Source organism: Danio rerio, chromosome 11, assembly GCF_049306965.1.
Source record: "Danio rerio strain Tuebingen ecotype United States chromosome 11, GRCz12tu, whole genome shotgun sequence".
Lineage (NCBI taxonomy): Eukaryota > Metazoa > Chordata > Actinopteri > Cypriniformes > Danionidae > Danio > Danio rerio.
This window is the reverse complement of record NC_133186.1, coordinates 9742501-9763829: the sequence shown is the minus strand read 5'-3', so window position 1 is coordinate 9763829 and position 21329 is coordinate 9742501. Positions and strand designations below refer to the sequence as shown.

General features: G+C 33.2%; 1 protein-coding gene across 6 annotated transcripts in view; it reads left to right on the top strand.

The window, feature by feature from the left end:
* The window catches only part of naaladl2 (N-acetylated alpha-linked acidic dipeptidase like 2), a 635527-nt gene that overhangs the window by 133018 nt on the left and 481180 nt on the right, over positions 1-21329 (top strand). The gene's annotated exons all lie outside the window — the stretch shown is intronic.

Below are 21329 nucleotides of genomic sequence, written 5' to 3'. Positions count from 1 at the left end.
TTTCCTCATCATCTTGTTTCTCATTATTTTTATTAAATATAATCATTGGATTATTTGATTATTTAACGTTGAATTGATTTTAACTAATGAATAGGTTAATACATTGCTTAATTTAAGAATGTTCAGTGCATTTGCCTGTCTCTGTGTAACTTTTTCAGGAACCACCAAACTAGGTCAGAGGTCTCGGAGACCTTGAGTGGGGCTGAGGACTGGAAGCAACTGTTTCTATTGTTATTTCTATGAGTTAATACTATCTAAAAATGTCTAAAGTGATTTTGCTATTTTTACGGTTAATTCTTTTAAAGTGATTCTAATTTTCTTCAAGATAGACTTTGTGTAGTATGGATATTATAACTGCCTGAATGTAGATTATACCAGTTTTTAACCAGTTTTGATAAAGACGGCTGAGAGTACATTCAGACTTGGATAAGACACAGATTGTACTTTAGGTGTGTGTGTTCTATTTGAGTGTGGAACCGTTTCACAGGTCTGGAGTCAGCTCTAAACAGTCTAGTGAATGTCTGACGTTTATGCTTAAGATATTGTTCAGAATTGTATGCACGTGGAAATTTTCCTAGTCTATCTGTGTTTTAACCAATCAGGTAAGAACACCTATATGTATGACGTAGTTAATGACGTTATGTGAGAGGGTAATTGTTATTGATTGGTGATTGTATGCAGAGCGGCCCATGAACTCATTGGAGTGTTGAAGCTGACTTCTGCTGATAAAACTGCAAACTATCTTCACTAAAATTATTTTATTTATTTGAATCTCTGACTCCGGCTCTTTATCTGTCAGGCTGGTAATTCTTTGGGTTAAACTGTAATCCCTACAGCTATATTACAAAAAAAATAAAAAATAAATAAATAAATAAATAATCATATTTTTAGAGTAATGACCTATTTGAGGAGCAACATAAATGATGGCCTTCAAAGCCATTCTAAAAATCTTTTAAAAAAATCTAAAATCTCATTAGAACTTAAAAAACTGTGCTTAAATATGATGTGCCAACTTAAATTTGTTACTTTAATCCTAATTAGTTGATCTTATATGACCCTTAGTTATAGGATTCTGGTAGTTTTAGTGTTAAAACAACAATTCTAATATTATAGCAAACATTATTATAGCTGATGTTATATCACACTCTTATCTTTTCTACATTTTCCATGATAAACTTCCTATTGCGTGTCAAAGTACGTTAGTGAATACATATGCTTCATTCATCCATTCATTTAATAATTGATAGATATTTTATTTACATATTTACAATTAATTTTTATTTTGTTTTACTTTAATGTTTGATGTCGATCATCTATGTGGCTGATTTAGACACCTTTTAGGGGCACCGTTTTGCTTGCAACAGGTGCTTTATTGGGTCACCAAAATCTTGTCTTTTACAGCTTGAAAGTGACCTGGTCAAGCATGAGGTCTAATCTTAAATTAATTCACTCCATCACAGTTGAAGATTATAGCATGTGAATACAGGCCTCTCATCCTTGGCTGCTCTCTCGTTCAGCAGTCCTTTCAGTCAGTGCCCTTGTAGGCCTCGTATCAGACCCTGGCTTTGCCAAAAATGGCATGTTCAGTCAAATTTTATCGCTCTTTCACGATCTCTTGCTCTTTCTGGTGGGTTGCTCTTTGGCAAATGAAAGGGGTTAAAGCTTTTCTGCTCAGGCTTGGCAGCTCCTTGTGGAAAGCTGTTACATGGGCCTTTAACTTTTAAAACATGTCATGTTAGAACACGGTTTTATGAGTTTGACTTGGATATCTGACATTAAATGCTGTCTGGGGATAATTCAAGCGTTGATGTGTACAAAATGACAGTAAAAAGTAATATGCTTTTTTTTCCTTCTCTTTTTAATGGCTGCTGGCAGGACGTCCTTTATATTTACCTTATTCTTCAGTCTATAAGATTGAAGGAAGAACATGTATTGCTGTGTTTTTATTGATTAATGACTAATGAAGAACTTTAAGAAAAGAATAAAGAATAAAGAAAACATTTTAATTTAAAAGCTATTTATAACCCATCTCCCGCCCCTTACATTTTAGTGTTCCCAGACAAAGTTGACTGGTCCATTTTAACAGCTCTTAAATTAGCGCAGAAAACATTTTTCATCATTTAACAGAAAACCTTTATTCAACATTTTTGAGTTTTGAACAAAATTGTAGAAATAGACAAAAAATAAATGCTTTTTACATATAACAAGTGAGTTGGGGTGGTGTACAGTATATGATATTTTCTATCTGATGGATGATTATAGTCCCATTATTTTCCTATGCCGGTCACAACAAACAAACAAACAAGTAAAAAACAGTAATGGCAAAATCCAGTCTTCAGGTTCAAATAATTATTCATTCATTCATTCATTCATTCATTTTCCTTTGGCTTAGTCTCTGTTTCAGAGGTCGCCTTCACTTAATCCATTTTCAGCACATTCAAGTTATGTTTTGCTTCTTTTCTTTTTTCTTTTTTTATTCTATTATATTTTTGTTTTCTATTTTCTTATTACTTTTTTATTTGCCCTTTACAAGTCCTATAATTTAACAAGCTTTATTCACTTAAACACTGATTTAAATTAAGTATAAATTATTCACTGGTGAATTTTACAGTTTATTACAAAGAAACTGCAAGTAACATAAGTTGAATGCAATTAAATATCATTGAAGCAGTAATTTAGTGTTAATCATACTCTTCTCAACATACAGTCTCGAAAAAATATTATTTATATATCTATTATGTGTATATATTGCACATATTTTGTATGACCATACACCCAAAGCACTAAGATAAATATCAGACAGACAGACAGACAGACAGACAGATATAGATAGATAGATAGATAGATAGATAGATAGATAGATAGATAGATAGATAGATAGATAGATAGATAGATAGATAATAGGGATGTAACGGTATCAGAATTTCACGGCACGATAATACCTCGGTATGAATGGCACGGTGCGGTATTTATTGTATAACTTACAGGAAAAACAAAACTAATGAAAAGACTCGAAAAAAGTGCCAAAAGTGTTTATTTACCTTAGCACTGAACATATCAGTGACATACAAATTAGCTATCTACATGTAAGTTTTAAAACAGGAAATTCAATTTTTCAATTTTAATAACAAAAAACTATTGAACCATATAAAAAAAAAAGTTTCAATTTAGTATTGTTAAAAACTCATCACATTCACCATTTAATCACTCACTCACTTAGATAGAGATGGGTTATTTAAGGAGAATTATCATATAACTATAATCTGGTAAAAGCTGGGATCTCTGGGCATGTCCCCTGCAACAGAAAAAAAAACCCCCCTCTCATTTGGGACTGAGGATTCTGGGACAGAGAGATGCATATGATTTAGCCAAGGTTGACAGCAGTGGGTAACGTTGTGCATTGTCTTTCCACCACTTGAGAGGACAAGCCATGAGTGAGATAGAGGTCTCCTTGTGGGTACAAGTCAATGTCTGCATCAATCTAACAAGTGTGCTGTGTTCTGCAGTCCCCATGACTGCTTTTAGTCGTATTCCCCGACTTATATTTCACCACAGTCTGGCAGTGCCTGCATACTGTTTTTTTCTTTGTCTGTCACCTTTTCTCCTTTTTTGTATCTTTTTAGAAAGAAATCGAAATGCTTCCACACATTCGATTTAAAACCCGCTTTAGGTTATATCATTTCCAGCTCTTTTTCTTCCCCCCTACTAGCAACACACTCCATTTCCGCATTACTGGATCTGTAGTGACAACAGACCGCAAAGGATGATGGCCACGCCTAGGCTGATGGGAATTGTAGTTCCCGTTACCTCCCGTTCGCTTCATTCACCTAAGCAAACTTTTCTCAGAAGTATAATTTTATTGAGTCATTCGCCTACGGTAATATTTAAAAAAATTGCTATTGCGGTATGACAGTATTTACAATATTGTTACATCCCTGATAGATAGATAGATAGATAGATAGATAGATAGATAGATAGATAGATAGATAGATAGATAGATAGATAGATAGATAGATAGATAGATAGATAGATAGATAGATAGATAGATAGATAGATAGATAGATAGATAGATAGATAGATAGATAGATAGATAGATAGATAGATAGATAGATAGATAGATAGATAGATAGATAGATAGATAGATAGATAGATAGATAGATAGATAGATAGATAGATAGATAGATAGATAGATAGATAGATAGATAGATTGATTGATTGATTGATTGATTGATTGATTGATTATGTTCCAGAGTAAATTCTTAAAAATGAAGTCTTTTACCTGCTGCTCTTCTTTTCATATGTATTTTTGTCTGGTAGGAAGAGCTTCATCTCTTAGCAGGACCTGTTGGCTATATCTGAAAATAGGATTATGAAAAAGTCAAGGCTGTGCAACTCATCATAGACTCATGCTACTTATTTAAAGAAAATAGTTTCTGCTAATAATAAATATCCAGGTAGGAAAAAGAGTTTATGGAAATTGCTTTTTTTAATCTCAATTATTTTTTAATACATATTGTGCCACAGAATATGTGCAACCAAATAAATATGCAATAAAACCTAAGAAAATGTACGCTAAAATAGCAAAATATGAAATTGTAATTTACAGTTTTGCTTAAATGTATTCATGTCATTCTGCAAACTACTGATGACATTTCTTTAAAACTAAAATAATAAAAAAAGTTTATCACTTTTTTCAGCACTCAAAATGGCAATAAGTTTTTATAATAATAATAATAATAATAATAATAATAATAATAATAGTTTGTTTGTTTGCTTCTTTGCATGCCTCCTTAATAAATATTTACATTAGATGTTGCCTATTGATGGATAAGTGATTACATGGGCATTGCTGACAAAGAGCGTGTGTTTGTGTGCATTGAAATATATTATCCTCCCTACCTGTCAAATTTGATCTAATCCCTGTCCTGAATTGACTTGCCCCCAACCTATCACCCCCCCCCTTCACTTCTCGTTCAAACGGAGGGAGCGATTCGTTTGTGAATTAATCTTTGTTATGAACGAGTTGTGTGAACCATCAATTTTACTGCATCTCAATGTGCATAATATCAACCTTTCTGATCTAAATAGTATATAACATCAATAGTATTTTATATTTTTCAGTATTCAATTTTATTTTCAATATTTTTCACGTAGCCAACAGTAATACAAGTTTCTGGCATTAGCGTTATGTTGTCATTTTATTTACATTGTTTGCAGATTTTTTCAACAAAACTAGCAGAAGCCTTGCATTTAATGCGAGTTGCTGCTCTTCTGCCTTATGATCAGTGACTGTATTGTCATCAGTAACATGACTTGTTTAGCACAAAAGTTCAAAACACACAAGAACTTGAAAAACGAAATCTTAAATGTGATGCCTTTTATGCTTTTGTTTTTTTGTTTGCTCAATACAACACCTGTACAGAGCGCTAAATACTTCACACTTTTGTCCTGGGAGAATTATACAAATGTGGCGGCGGCTTTGACACATGCCCAGGGTCCATATTCAATATTTAGTGTATATATCTATGGCTCGCTTGATGACTTGACTTGACTTTGGGATTAACTATTCTCCAAAACAGTTCTTAAAAAACGCATGGATGGATAGATGGACGGATGGATAGACGAACGAATGAATCAATGAATGTACAAATGTATTTGATTAAATATGGTGAAACCAGCCATGGCAAAAACTGGACGTTCATCATCATTACTTAAGTCAATACAGGCGATTTACATCTCTGATCCTCTCTGTCATTCTTTGCTATGTCTGGGTGGGTAATCAAACCTTGTTATTATGTTCCCTCCAAATACTAATAGCTCTTAAGTCTAATATTCCCTATAGCCAGTAAACAGACACGGTATTGACCCTTGTTCAAGTGTTAGCAACCACCGGCTTCTCTCAGCACTCATCCATGTAATTGGTTTATAACTCCTGTGCAGGTGCAAATTAGCAGCGCTAACCTTAAACAAGGGCAGGGGGAGAAACACGGAAAATCATTCTGCCCTCTGTTATTCACTGCTCAGTGTTATTCAGGCTGTGTGCATCATCTGTGAAATGATTTTTCCAAAATAATAAACTGCTGTTATCACTCTTATCAGCCAAACTGTCAACACAGACACTTAGCACTGATGGGCTTCAAGATTAGTCAAACGGCAACAATTATATCTGAAATGAAATAGTTTTATTTAGTTCAATTTTATTAATATCCAATTAATCATAACACAAAATATCATATAAATAACTATAACTATATAACTATATATTCATTTAAAAAAATAAATATGTATCCAAATAATTAAGAAATCAAAAAAAAAAGGTTTTAAGAAAGTATTTCTTATTTTTATTTAAAATACAACTACAATTACAAATAAGCTACATTTTAGTAGATCCTTACAATAATAATAACAATAATAATAATAATAATAATAATGATAATAATAATAAGCCCGGTTTATTATGCAGTGGTGACTACTGTAGAATAAAGGCACTAAGCGGGATGAAAACGAACAAATAAACAAACAAACGATTGGACAAACGGACATATGAACAAACAAGTTTTATTATTGTCATAATCAACAACGATCCAGGCTTGTAGATTGCTGTAAACATGCACCATCACCTGGTCTACAATTCTGTGACCTTATGAACTACAAATCCTGTTATGCACCACATGCACCTGTTTCTGGAACTCCTATGATTACACACACAGCTGGTAGCTGATATAAGACTGATTACATGGACTATTTATACAGCCCACACACTTTGCTGAGTCTTGTTGGTTTATCCCTGTACATTTCGAAGCGTTTCCTGTTTAATTTTTCCATGTCCCTTGCCTTGTTTTTTTTTTTTGTTTTTTTGTTTTTTTAGTTGTTTGCTGCCTGCCTCGATCATTTGCCTGTGACAACTCACTTCTTGATTGTCCTCATGCTTCTGTTTGTACACCATGATCATTGCCTGTCTGACATTTTAAATAAAGCTGCACATGGATCCTCACTCCGTTGTCACCCAACTTCCCTTGGTAACAATTATTTTGCATTATTATTATTATTATTGTATGTAGAAAATTCAAGTCGTATGTATATATGGTAAAAGTCTTAAGGCGACCCTAGTAGAAGAATAATTCCTCCATTAAAATATAGAATTTTTAAAATCTTTTTTTTTTTTCTTATAAACTGTTTTCTTGTAATACAAGAGGCAGTTATCAATTAGTCATTACCAGAGTTGGGTCAAATGTGTTCCACAGTAACACATTACTGTATTATAATCCACCAACCGTCAGACTATGTTTACACCTATTTATTGCTTTCTACGTATTACTGTCAACATTGCTAATTGTATATTGTTTTGTTTTTTGTGAGTATGTTGTTTTATTTCGCACTGTGTTTTGGAGCCAGCACCTAAGCTTTTCACTCATCGTAGTACACGTGATCCTGATAATGTAACAATAAAAGGGATTTGATTTAACATTTTTGAGGAACGCAGTAATGTAATGAATTACATTTTAAATTAGTGTAATTTTATTACAGTTACTAAAGTCAATATGGTTGCGTTACTTGCTTTACAATTATAGTTTTAGAAGAAAAAAAATGCTTCTCTTTATTATGTTTTCCGCTGCAATGTCAGTTAATAAGCATGTGCTTTTAAATTGCTGGAGAACATGAGCTGACATGGTTGTTGTCGAGAGAGGGGTTGTTTCTTCAAGTAGAAATACTTAGAAATACAAATTACTTTGATTTCATTGAGCGTAAAAACAAAAAATATTGCTGTGAATATTCCAGTCTCTAAAGAACTTTTGACTGCTTGTAATTTGACCAGCAACTTGTTCAAGCAATTGTATAGAAACCATTGTATGAAATTGCTCATCACCAACAAAACGGCGATTCAACTCCTCCTAAACAGACTAAATTGGATTTTTGTGCAGGATGAGGGGTGAAGGGTCTGAATGTGAAGAGTAATGTGAATGTAGCGGAAACCATGTCTGATTACTTTTTACATGAAGTAATTAGTAATGTAATCAGATTACAATTGCTAGTAGTAGTCAGTAATTTGCTATCTATTTTTTTAAGTAACTAACTGGTCATTACTTATAATTTAAAGTTAATTATAATTTTTAATTTGATTAAAATTACAGAAGAAAACCTGAAGAATCAGATGCCATTGAAAGATCGACACTGATAGCTGATGAGAACTTATCTTTGCCCTAATGCAAATAAATAGCGTGTTTTAAATGTCCTGACTTAAGTACAGTAACATAAGAAAACCAATAGCTGAGATTCAGCTTGTGATAGGCAAAAACATGTTTACTTATTTTGAAAAATCAGATGTAGTGAGAAGCTACAGATAAATCTCATAACAAACTGCCTTTTTCCCCTTGCGTCATTAGCCTTTTCTTGTATCCCAGCCCTCTAGAATCAGTGTTAAGTCTTTGGTTTGCTACCCGTAAATCATTATAATTTCTATGTAAATCAGTTATTAGCTTTTATAACCAAAGAACAAAGAGTGTAATTACTTAATTACCAGGAAGAGGATCTAAAGTACACATGTCTGAAAACCTCCGCAGTTTCATAACCCGCTTAATTTCAGGCATAATGTACATGTCGTGCTACTTCAATTACTGCGAAGCGATACATGATGAGGTGGAGCGATAGAACTTCTCTTCCTCTCGGCTTTCATCCTTCTTTCGTCAGATTTGGTGAGCTTTAATGCACCGAGGAACCATGCTGCTAAGTGCCCTGCGGGGAGCGCTGCGATTATGACATTGGTGGCAGTAGTGTTGGTAAGCAGCTCCGCACACTCTCTGCATCAACAATAAGCTGTTGATAGTGATTAGGCTAGCTGGCACCACACAGTAATATGCCCTGGGAAAGCATTAATCTTGTGGGTTCCTGCCCTTTCCCTAAAGAGCTCTGATCAGAGTGTGACGGTGGGGCTCAAGGACAGTGGAGGACTTTGAGGCAGGCAGGTAGCACCAGATGGAAAGTTCAGACCCTGCTTGTTTCGCCTGAAATGTCAGAACTGTAAAGAAGGTTTTATAAAGCATCAATCATGCATGGCCGACACTCCCACAATACCCCATGAATATTAGACCCTTCTGGTGAACTGTGGAGGTAATGAGTAAAAATTGGCTTAGGTGACTTCTTGGATGTCAAGGTGGGGCTAGAAAGTTACACTTAAAGGCACATTAAGTAATTTTTGCCTCTAGAGGGTGCATGTTCACAGAAAACAAATGCATAGTTTGACTTCTGCAGGAATCATTTTAATAGACTGATTTCACGCGGCCTCTATTTTTAAAAGCAAAATCGAGGCTGCGGTGGGAAGAAACCCGGAAGCATCATTGGGAGTTACATAGGAACGTTTTGTAGCTGGCTATTTAGCTTATCAGCGAAGAGAAAGTGACACAAATGTATCATTTCACCGCCTTACAAGTGACCCGAAGGTCCGTTCTGAATGAATGGTGAAAATAAAAAGGGATATCAGAGCTCATTTTCAGCTAAGTTAAGGGAAATGGCACTTGTTAGTTAACATTTTCTTTCCCAAACACACGTTTTAGATGTCATTTATGGAACTCAAGTTATTAAACTAATTATTTCACTATATTAGACTTGTCACAATACTGAATTAAAAGAAAAAAAACATCAATTTCCTGCTAACATTTAAGTCACTGTTGATGGCTTTCTTAAAACAGCGCTGATTTGCCATTGTGTTCACGTGTTCAACAGAAATGATTGTGATTGGCTGAGAAGGCCATCAGTTCACCCTCCACTGTTTACTGAGCACAAACACAGACGAGCGATCTGCCTAATAACTCAACTGATCTTCACGGCTGCTTCGCGCTCCAGTCTCCATGTATCTATGTTTGCACTGGGTGAAGAGCAGTAAACTGAGTGCAAACCAAACACAGATACACGGAGATTGGAGCGCGAAGCAGCCGTCAAGATCAGTCGAGTCATCCGCACTCAGCAGCGCTTCCATGTTAGCGGGAATTAGACAGTTTTAAAACTTCAGTAGCGGGAAAACACTATTTCAGACAACACGAGGGCATGCTACAGAGGACTGCAGTGTTTTATCGCTCACCGGGTCACATAGGCTGTAGCAGGAAAGCATCCCCACGGTGTTTACCTGGTGCCATGAACTGAAGCTTAAGAGGACACTTAAGCGTATCACTGAGATTGTGATGTTCTTCGATGCTAAATTGCTTTTAATTGTTTAAATTAAACTTACTGAATGATATTAAAGTGATGTTTACACTATTTCTGCATTTTGAAATCTTGGCAACAGCTGGAGGTTTGTAGTCCACAGCATTTTACTGCAATGTTTACAGTGCTGGTCCTACACTTCCGGGTTTCTTCCCACCGCAGCCTCGCTTTGGTTCTTTAAAATGTCGGTCGCATGAAATAAGCGTATTGATGAGCTAACATTTTCAAAACATATTTTAAGGTAGTATGAAGTAATTGCAGATGAGAGATGACAAGTTCAAGTTCCATCATGGATCGAGAACAACATTCAATTTTTTTTTATGTCAGAAAGTACAGCAAAAAGCAGACCATACAGTCACTCCTGCTGTACATTTTATGGAGGAGTGTATACCGCAGTTACGACAGAGGTAAATGTGTTCAGATGAAGAAAAAAAAGACGAAAATTCACTTGATCACATTTAATGACAGTTAATATGTATTTTTCTTACACATTTATTCACACGTTTGCATTACTAAGACCAGGAAAGAGACAGGCGTCACTGGTTGGCAGTGTCTCCACAATATCATTTAATTAAAATAAATGATCAACAAATTAATCTGTCTTGACAGTCTTTTTTAAGTGAAAGCATCATCTACACACAAAATGATTTCCCAATTAGAAAAATACTACAAACTATAAAATACTATTCATGAAAATACTTAAATCACAGACAAACCCAAATGCCCAATGCAGGCGAGCTATGCTCCAGACCAGATCAGCTTGATGACGTAAAATGTCTCCAACACTGCCTGCAGTGCCATTTAGCAACTTGATAGCAACCGTCCTTTTAAAGAAGTGTAACCCATTTAAAAAATCAAGAGTGTGCTGTAACTGATGTGTTTTATGTCGTAGAACAAAACGTGAAAGTATCTTAAGTTTGTGTTAGCCACGAACCTTATTTAAGCGATTTAACTGAAATCCCGTTTTAAAATCCCATTGACTTTGGGACGAGGGAACCAGAACTGCTAAAATGCTAAATGGCGTCTGGGTTTTTGCATACAAATTGACGTCATAGTTTCTCCACTCTTTTAAAAAAAAAATAGCTTAAAGAGGCTTATAATTTTGACCTTAAAGTTTTTTTGTATAAAAATAAAAACTGCTTTAATTCTAGCCGAAATAAAACAAGTAATACTTTCTCCAGAAGAAAAATATTTATCAGACTTACTCTGAAAATTTCTTTGCTCTGTTAAACATCATTTGGGAAATATTTAAAAAAGAAAGGGGGCTAATAATTCTGACTTCATAAGTATGAGTATCATATTACATCTTGTGAAAAGAAGCACAATCCGACCCTACAAGTTAATATTGTTGCTAGTTAGCTTGTTCCCAACACTGCGTAAATAAACAGCAGGGTAGATGCGAGAGGAAGCAGAGGAAAGATTCTCCTCACAATGACTTGTGCGTATCTGCCGTAACTTTGTGCACAAGTGGGCTTGTGACAGTATTTTTCTTTTATGTTCCTTATCTTGCGGGTGATGCTCATTTGCGTATGTGCCAAGCAGGGAAATTGGCTCTTTTTCCTGTAGGCACAATATGTTACAATCTTTTCTGCAGCTCCTTCTGCCATATACACAGCATCAGGGCAATTTACTGTTGCATCGGCGAAGAAAATGATTGAGAACACTGTGTACCTTTTTTGTGACTGAGTGAATGGCTTTATTGTTTGTGCAATATTTATTTCACCGCGGTACGATTCTTTTTATATGACATGCAAAGCGTCCTGCCCACTTGCTTCAGAGGCAAAATATTTTACCTTGACTTTGCAAAACTGTGGCACTATCATCTTTTATTAGAAGCTTGTGCTTAGGTTGATTAAGAAGGAGATCATAGTGTGCGATTTATGATTCTGAATTAGACGCAGAGGTTGTGGGTATGATTTAACATTCAGAGGAGGTGGTGGCTGCTTGTAAAAGATAAAATATTCTCACTCTCCTCAGCTGTTTATTGGGATGGTCTACGGTTTATTGAAATTGTGGGAGCCACATTTATGCACCTTCCGTCCCCTTCATTTCTCCAATGTACCCGTCCAGTAACAGCATCCTTGTGGTTGACCCATCTCTAATATGCAAACTACCAGATGGGTTCTGACATAAACTGTAAATGCGTGAACATCCGCAATAACAACAGACTATCAAACTATACATTTTTGTAAATAGAAGATGTACACCTTTCAAGCATAACATTTCACAAAGAGAATGTCATAAAAAAGCAGTACTCATTCATCACAACTTATATTTATTTCATGAACGAACAATATTGTTGAACACAAAACAAGGTATGCTGAAGAAAGTTGGAAAAAAACAGACATTGGCATCCATAGTACGAACAAAGAATAATATTGAAGTCAATGGCTGGATTTCCTCCAAACATAGTCTGTATATTATCTTTAAATTACGGGAGATTCGCATCATGGGTGTGCAGCTGACAAATCTGCAGCAACTGTGCTATCATTTCAATATGGACCAAAACCTCAGAAAATAATTTCCAGTACCTTGTTGAATCTATGCCACAAAGGATTAGGGCAGTTTTTAAGGAATTTTTCCTTTGAGACCATTAGTTCCTTTTCAAAAAGTTAAAAGTATGAGGTAATCCTTGTAAATGTTTACTAATGAACTTATTGAACATTTCTAATAAATAAGCTACTCCATAATCCAATTTGAACTGATTTTAGATGTGATTAAATCAGAGATGCCCAAGCTAAGTAACTTTGATTTGGCCCATCATCCCATCTGAGAGGAGAGGGAGAATTATGGGGATGGTTTAGAGATTGTGGGCCCTATAATACACCCGGCGCAATAAAACGCAAGTTTTGCTTTCAGACCAACACAATCCTATTTTTTCCCATTTTCTGCCACATTGGTTAATTAGCAAATCCATTGCGCCACTTTTTGGACTCATGGTTGCTTTGTTGTGGAAAAGAGGTGTGTTAAGGCGCATTGTTTGCGCGTTGCTATTTTGGGGAAAATATTTTTAAAAATATTGTTTTCTACATGAATATAAAAACCACTGCCTCCATGCCTTCATCTCGGGGGGAGGGGGTTTCATTTTATTCATGACAGTTTGCTTTTGTATAATATTAATATCATTAGTATTATTTATTAAATGCATGTTTATTTATATTTTTTAAATAATCAAGCTTTTATTTCTCCAGCGGTGTAGCGCAAAATGGTGTAACTTTGCAGAAACTTTGGTGAGGGAATCGAGATGTATTCAACATTGAACCTCACTGTGTTATAAATGTGATTGTTTATGTTTTAATTGCAATAAGTTATCATTTAATAAGTTATACTGCATTAAATAATATGGTTCAAAGTAATGTTTTCTATTTGTTTTTAAATATTGTTAAATAAATAAGGAAATTATCTATGGTAACTTTAATATAATATAGTTTGGTGAATTGGTTATCTTCGCCTCATGGCTCTTGATGTTTGGTTTTTGGCTCTTCAAACGAAAATGCTTGGGCACCTCTGGATTAAATGCTTAATTCATTAATTGGCCATGCACTTTTAAAAACTTACGACTTAATTTAGAAGTTCTTGATCATTTTCAATACTAAATCATTTATGTTTTTTTTATGTATGAAAGAAACTTACACATTTTTGGGACCATCAGAAGGAGAGAATTATGAAGCTACACTTTTAAGCCTGGTTTATACTTCTGCGTCAAGTGACCGGCGTAACCCACGGCGCATGCAACGCGTGTAGTTGTGCATTTATACTTTTGCGCGCTGTCTCTGTTGGTCTGCATTAACACTTCCGAAAAGCTAGTTGGCAGTGAGGTGTAAATGTTCCTCTGTGTCGAGTTTCTTCACTGGTGTTTTGCTTTTCCTGAACACTTCCTGAATGTACAAGTGGCTCAAGCTCGCTCATTTTGAGGCAGGAACCGACGGACGTGCAACAACTTTAACTATAAGGTAAACACAAAGAAAAACTTTCCATCCGGAGCTCCTTCACAGGACTCCACACTTGTAAACAATCGCTCCATCGGGGTTGCACCATCCGCGTGGCTCTCGGCCCCACCCAGACTCGTCAGCTCTACCAAGCCGTTGCGACGTGTAGTTACATTTTTTGAGAGGTGCACGTCAGCGACGCCAACGGCCACGGCGTAGGGCTATGTGCCAACGCCTTAGCATTTGCGAGCATTTGACGCAGAAGTATAAATCAGCCTTAAATTTGATTTAAATGTTTTAGAAATGATAATTTAGTTATGTGATTTCAATTTAACAATTTTTTGTTGCTGTTTATAAGCTACTTCTGCATACTTCTAAGTCAGTGTTTAAAATATTTGCATAGTGTCTCACAAAAACAAGGTACGGCTTCACTGAATTTCTCCTGTGTTGTGGAGACGATTTATGTTTCTAAGGCCAAGTAAACACTCTTGTTTGGCCTTCTAAAAAAAATCATAAAAATGAAATTAGCATTTGTGTTTTTATAACACTGTTTCCTAGAGTGAGAGTAGCTGATTTGCATTTTTATGATTCACCAAGGACCAAAGTTTCAGCAAAAAAAAATAAATAAATAAATGAATAAAAAGATTTACAAAATAAATAATTAGAAAAATGTTACCTACAGTAAAACTTGGATGGACTGACAGTAAATCATTTAATGTCTAATTTTCAAATGATCTATTAACAATGGGAGAGAGAGAGAGAGTGTTTATTTTATTTATTTATTTATTTTGCCATACGTGAGCTCTCTTGTCCTGTATTGACTGCTTTGGCATAATTGTTCAAAGAAAGTTATTAGGACCAAGCAGAATACTTTGCTGGCTCCGGTTGCATGCACAGCAAGTGCCACTCTTTTTACCTGCGAACGGGCCTGAAACTGGCATCACAGTTCTTGTTTTTTTTTTTTTTTTTTTTTTCAGCGAATCTGTTTGGCTGAATACAAATATATATTTTTTTAATGAGTACAACATCCATTAACTCAAAAAAGTGCAATCTACTAAAGACATTTATTCATTTTTTAAATTTATTTTTATGTTGTTGAGAAAAGCATTTCAGTAGCATTCTTAATATTGGGAATTGCAAGACAAAATTAACAATAAAAAAAGTGTCAAAAAGTGCCAAAAGCAGTCTATTCTAGGCTACAACTGAATTAAGCTATTTTTGTCATTGATCTATTTTTAAATGTTTTCATAAATGTTTTTATTTTATTTTATGTGTTTATTTATTTATTCATATTTTTATATGTAATTTACTTTTTCTGTTTTGTTTATTGATTGATTGATTGATTTATTTTGTTTTATTTTATTTGCTATTTTTGTTTTATGTTTAATTTAATTTTGTTTTGTTTTATTTGTTTATTGTCATCTTTTATTTTATTTGTTTATTTAGTTATTTTTGTTCTATTTAATTTATTGTTTTGTTTTGGTGTTTGTTTATTTATTTTGTTTTATTTAATTAATTAATAAATTTATTATTATTATTTTTTATTTGCTTTTTATTTTATTTGTTTATTTTTTGTTTATTTGTTTTTTATTATTTGTTTATTTGTATATTTAGTTTTATTTAATTCATTTACTTATTATTATTATTTTTTTTTTTTCCAATTACTGTAGTTTTAATTTTAACATGTTTTAACAGATTCCTGAAATATTTGTTTTTCATGATTGGTTGTCTGACATTTCACATTACTTGATTTAAAACTCAAATCTCTTAACATCCTTTTTTAAAAGCTGTAATATAACTTAGTTTAAAGAAATATTTGTGAACAAAATACTTTAGTAATGTAGTACAGTAAGCAAGTTTTTTTTACAAACATTTTTTGGTATATTAAAAAGTGTGCACACTATAAGCCGACAGTGGCGCAAAAAGGGGGTATGCAGTATATGCAGCGCATGGGGGCGCCACACATGGGGGGCGCCATTGTGCCAAAACTATTTTTGAAATTATCCATATTAAAAGTTTAATATATATATGTATATATATATATATATATATATATATATATATATATATATATATATATATATATATATATATGTTAAAAATGTTTATTTAGCATTTTATACGCGTATAATATTGTATTTTATTAAATAAAAAAATCATTTATCCCCCCCACCCCCATTTTTTATACCATATACATGTTTTTATGAATTTATTGTGTATCATATTGATTCATCAGGCTTTTTGGTAACTTCTTAGCTCAAAACTATTTTAATTTTATCTACAAACAAAGTTATAACATTTCAATTAAATAGAACATTTGTTTGTTTCTGTTTTTTTTTTACACTAAACATTTGACAGCCTTTTTTATTTCACTTTTAGCAGTTTCAGTCAATTGTTCTTGCAAAGACAGACCTTACACTTCAGTATGCATGCGAGAAGTAATTGCATTGTTCTTTTGCCCTTTAGGACTCCCATGTCTATCATTTTGTTTTGACAAATGTAGTACAAAAAGTCCAAAAGCAAGGCTAGTCAAGGTGCTATAATCATTTAGTGAGGGAAAATTAAATTGAGAAAAAATTTGGGGTGGTATGAGATGCATTTCTTTGCGACTTAACATGCTTAATGTAATTATACCTTTTACTTCATACTGTTTCAGTTGTGTTCAGAACTGCGAAACTGTATTTTTTGAAGCATATTGATATCTTTATGAAAAAATATCTTTATTGATGGAAATATTTTCCACATTTTATCACTTGCCTGTTATAAAATATAGTTGGATTGAAGGGGGGCGCGCAAAAGTTGAAGCCGCATACCCATCAGCAAATGTGCAGTTGCGCCCCTGTAAGCCGACAAGCTTTGACTGGAAAAAATAAATAAATAAATAAATAAAACACTAAAATGCATTATTTAAATCTCTTAATTAAATACAACATGATGGGAATAACTTGAAATAGTCCAATTTTTGGGGAAAAATGTCCACCAATTTCACTAGGCTGGATGTCCTGCACATCATATTAAGTATTCACTCGTAGCTCACTCATAGCATTTACATATTAAGTTTATTCACACCCATTAATTACTTTCAGCGACTTTGGTTCTGCCACAAACATGTTTCATACACAGCAGGTGCTCTGCCCTTGTGCACGTTAGAGGAAGTCAAAGCACATAATGACCTTCATGAATCAGACGAGGTGCCATCGTTAAAACTATAAGAATCACCAGGCAACTTAGTCTGAGACAAGCTGACGAAGCGATTCAAGGAGACCAAATGCTAGGCAACGCTCGAGAACTGTTGCTATGTTTCTTACAGCAGAGCTACAGTGAAATGTTACCACAGCTTCACATTATTACTCTAGTAATGAGTCACTTCCTGACCAGACAGACCCTGTTGTTTTAGTATATCAGTGGATCATATCAAACTACATATTAATGATGTAACCTTCATAACACAAGTACCTGTGACTAGTTCATTTCCGTCATTTCAAATGTGCAGTTCTGAGAGAAGTGACATCATGAGAATTTCATTTGCAGCTTAACGGATAATAGAGTTCAAGAACACTTTGAAATAACACTTTGATATTCTGTCATGTCAAAAGAAAACTTGGTTATTCCTGTTGATGTCTGAAGAAAAAGTAGTTCACATCGCCCACAACTTGACTAACTTATAGATTTCTTTTTCTCCTTTTTTCTTGTTGGAACAACAGCAGCATAAAGTATATAAATGGCCCCAGGCTTATTGTCAGAACAGATCTCAGAAATAAATAGTTAAAAATAACTGTTGGAAATTAGATTATCATGTAGATTGTTTCAAACTTGTTTACCTTCAGAGCAAACCATATATTACAGATGCACTAATGTATCATCCTATCGTATTGAACAATTATATCCAGCCAAAAGACTGCAGCAAATTAGTGGTGTGGATAAAGAAAATCGGTAACTTGTAATAACTGCACACTATTAATCATTTATTAAGCATTAAAAATAGAGTTAATTCCTCATTTGTTAAGCATAAACTCTAGATTAATAGTCATTAGTAAGCAGTTTATAACTACAGCTACAAATGCTGTATTTCGTACTTATAAAATTATTCATGGATCAAAACAAACGGTTGCCAGATTGAGGACCAGCAGGAGAAAATCTGACGTTCGAGCCTAAAGACTGATTTAAATTGTGTTCCATATAAAAGCAACGGCCTGCGATAGAAGATTTTCATTTTATTTATGCTACTTCATATTACCTATATGTCTGATAAGCTTTTTATATTAATGGATAATGCACAGATATTGATGTTTCACAATGTTTTCACACTACATTAGGTTATTTGAATATAACAAGCTTAGTTTACAATGTTTACATTGGTCTACTTGCATTAAAGCTAAATCCAAAATATCAGAAATGACAACAGATTGTTAAGATTTAATTAATGTTATTTTTAATGTTATCGATTAATGCACTTACTTGACCGATTTCATTAATTCGTTTTCCTTCTGCTTTGTCCATGGTTTACCAGGGGTCACCACAGCGAAAAGAACCGCTACTTGCTTTACAGATTCCTGTTTTTCATTTTCGGTGGTTTGGGTAATGTGTTTAATGTTTGGTAAAATAATTTGCATCTTTAGTTTTTTATTTTTTATTTTTTCCCCACTAATTATACTGTCTTGTCCCAATAGGTGGATTTAGAGGTTTTTGCAAAAAAAGAAAAAAAAAAGAAAAGAAAAGCACAAGTGGATTTAGCTGTGTTTGAAGCAAAAATAAATTTGCCCTGTTTAAAAACCAAACAATAGTTTGAAGTACATTTAAAAAAATAAAATAAAATAAAATAAAATAAAAAATAAATAAATAAATAAATAAATAAATAAATAAATATATATATATATATATATATATATATATATATATATATATATATATATATATATATATATATATATATATATATATATATACATACATATATATATATTTACAAGCCAATAATCTTATCATTACCTATAAAATAAAAGTCTGATGGATTTAGAGAATTTTGCATCTGAACTCTTCTTATTTAGTGCTTCTGAATGGCTCTTTTTGAATTTCTGTGGTGTTTCATCTGGTGGAAACAGCCAAATTGCATATCACTGCAAATCTCGCCATGTATGTTGTTAGTACACGGGTTACAATGTAACCTGCTCACCTAATGTTTACATTTAAAATATTTATATCATTCGCTACCTAATAACCTCATTTGGAACTCTGAGTCTGCATCTCATTTTAGAGTCTGCTACTGTCCACCTGAGTTCACATTCTGGCAACGGACGCAAGCTTTGAGGGCCTTTCTGAAAGAATTAATGAAATACTTGGTTTTCCACCAAGGCATCCCAGGGTGCTGAAATATAATTTGTTTAACTGGCCTTGAGCAGGTTAAAAGAACCAAAAGACAGCGTTCCGGCACATAAAACATATAACACACATTTTCAAATTAGAATACCTGACTTCAGCATTGTTTTTCAGATAAACCAAAAAGTTCACTTAGCATGTTTCTTAAATATGTGCAAATATATATGGTATTTGTATGCTTTAGAAGAGTCAACTTACATACAGCTCCTTAAGGACACATTTTTCATTACCACATAGTATTGCATTACTTACAAACAGTTATTAAAGAATAATTGGTGATTTTTAAGATAATTCCGAATGAGAATATAAATAATTAAGAAATGCATACGTCATATTTTTCAGGCATATTAATTGTTAGTCTGTATGTTAATATATGCTTTAATAATGCAACTTAGTGCAGTTGTGTGACCGAATCGATACAAATTATGTTTATATTATGAACATACAAATTATGTTTTGTAAGTTGCCTAGTATGAAAATACAATCATTTAAGCACATTATACATTCACTTGTAAAAACAAGAACACAGCAGGTTTAATATGTATTAATTAGACCATAAGCTTTACTATTTTGTTAGAGTGCAGTGCACTATTATTTGCTGCTGAATGACTTGTATTAAAGTGTTTTTGCCAAGTTTCATCTGGTGTGGATAGCCAAATTGCTCAACGCTGGAATCTTGTGAATAGGCTTGGTATGACTCAAAAAAGTCATGGTTTTAAAACCACCAACATTTTCTGCTACATCGTTTCTATCGTTTCTATTTTTTTTTTTATTAGTTTTTTTTATTATTAGTTTTTTTAAAAGTACAGTATCTCCAGAAAAAAAAAAAAAAATAATAATAATATATATATATATATATATATATATATATATATATATATATATATATATATATATATATATATATATATATATATATACATACATGTGTGTGTGTGTGTGTGTGTGTGTGTGTCTTTTTAAATCAGTGTTTTTGAAAACTAATGAAAATAGCAGAAGTCAATAATTCATTTTAATTATTTAGCCTGAGATGTTTACTTTTTCAAAGTATTTTAAATGTTTTTTCAAAATAAAATATATTGTTTCAAAAGGGAAAAGTTTTAGTTTTTTTACCAAGCCATTTAAAGAACATATTTTAGAGCAGTAACCGCAATTATCCAAGGTTATCAGTTGTGAATCAATGGTTACCTTCAGAATCTATGTGCTCATGCCTAACTGTGCATCACGAGCTGTTGGGACACGGTGTTACCTGCTCATCTAATGTTCAGCTAAATAATCATAGTTATATGTTTTATTAATTAAAATAATTTCAAAGGCTGTTGCTTTCCTCCAGAAATCACATTTCAGCTGTGGTTGTACACACTACAGCAGCTTTTAAGAAATGAAATGAAATGCACTATTTTCCACCAAGACAATATTTAGGTAAATTGTTAGTGGGAGGGTTATAGAAACCAAAACAAAAAGAGAAATTCTGACATAGAATACACATTCTCAAAGGAGAATAACTGATTTAAACACTGTTTTTCAGATAAACAATTGTGTTCACTTTGTATGTATCTTAAATATCTACAAACACAGTATGCTAGTTCTTTAAATTTAAAGAGTTAAAATCTTACATACTGCATATTTAAATATAAAAGAGTGATTGAAAAAAATTCTTTCAAATTCTTTTTAAAAAAATGTGTCAAATATATACAGTTGAAGTCAGAATTATTAGCCACTCTAATTTATTAGCCCCAGTTTTTTTTTATTTTTATTTTTGTATCTGTTTAACGGATATATATATATATATATATATATATATATATATATATATATATATATATA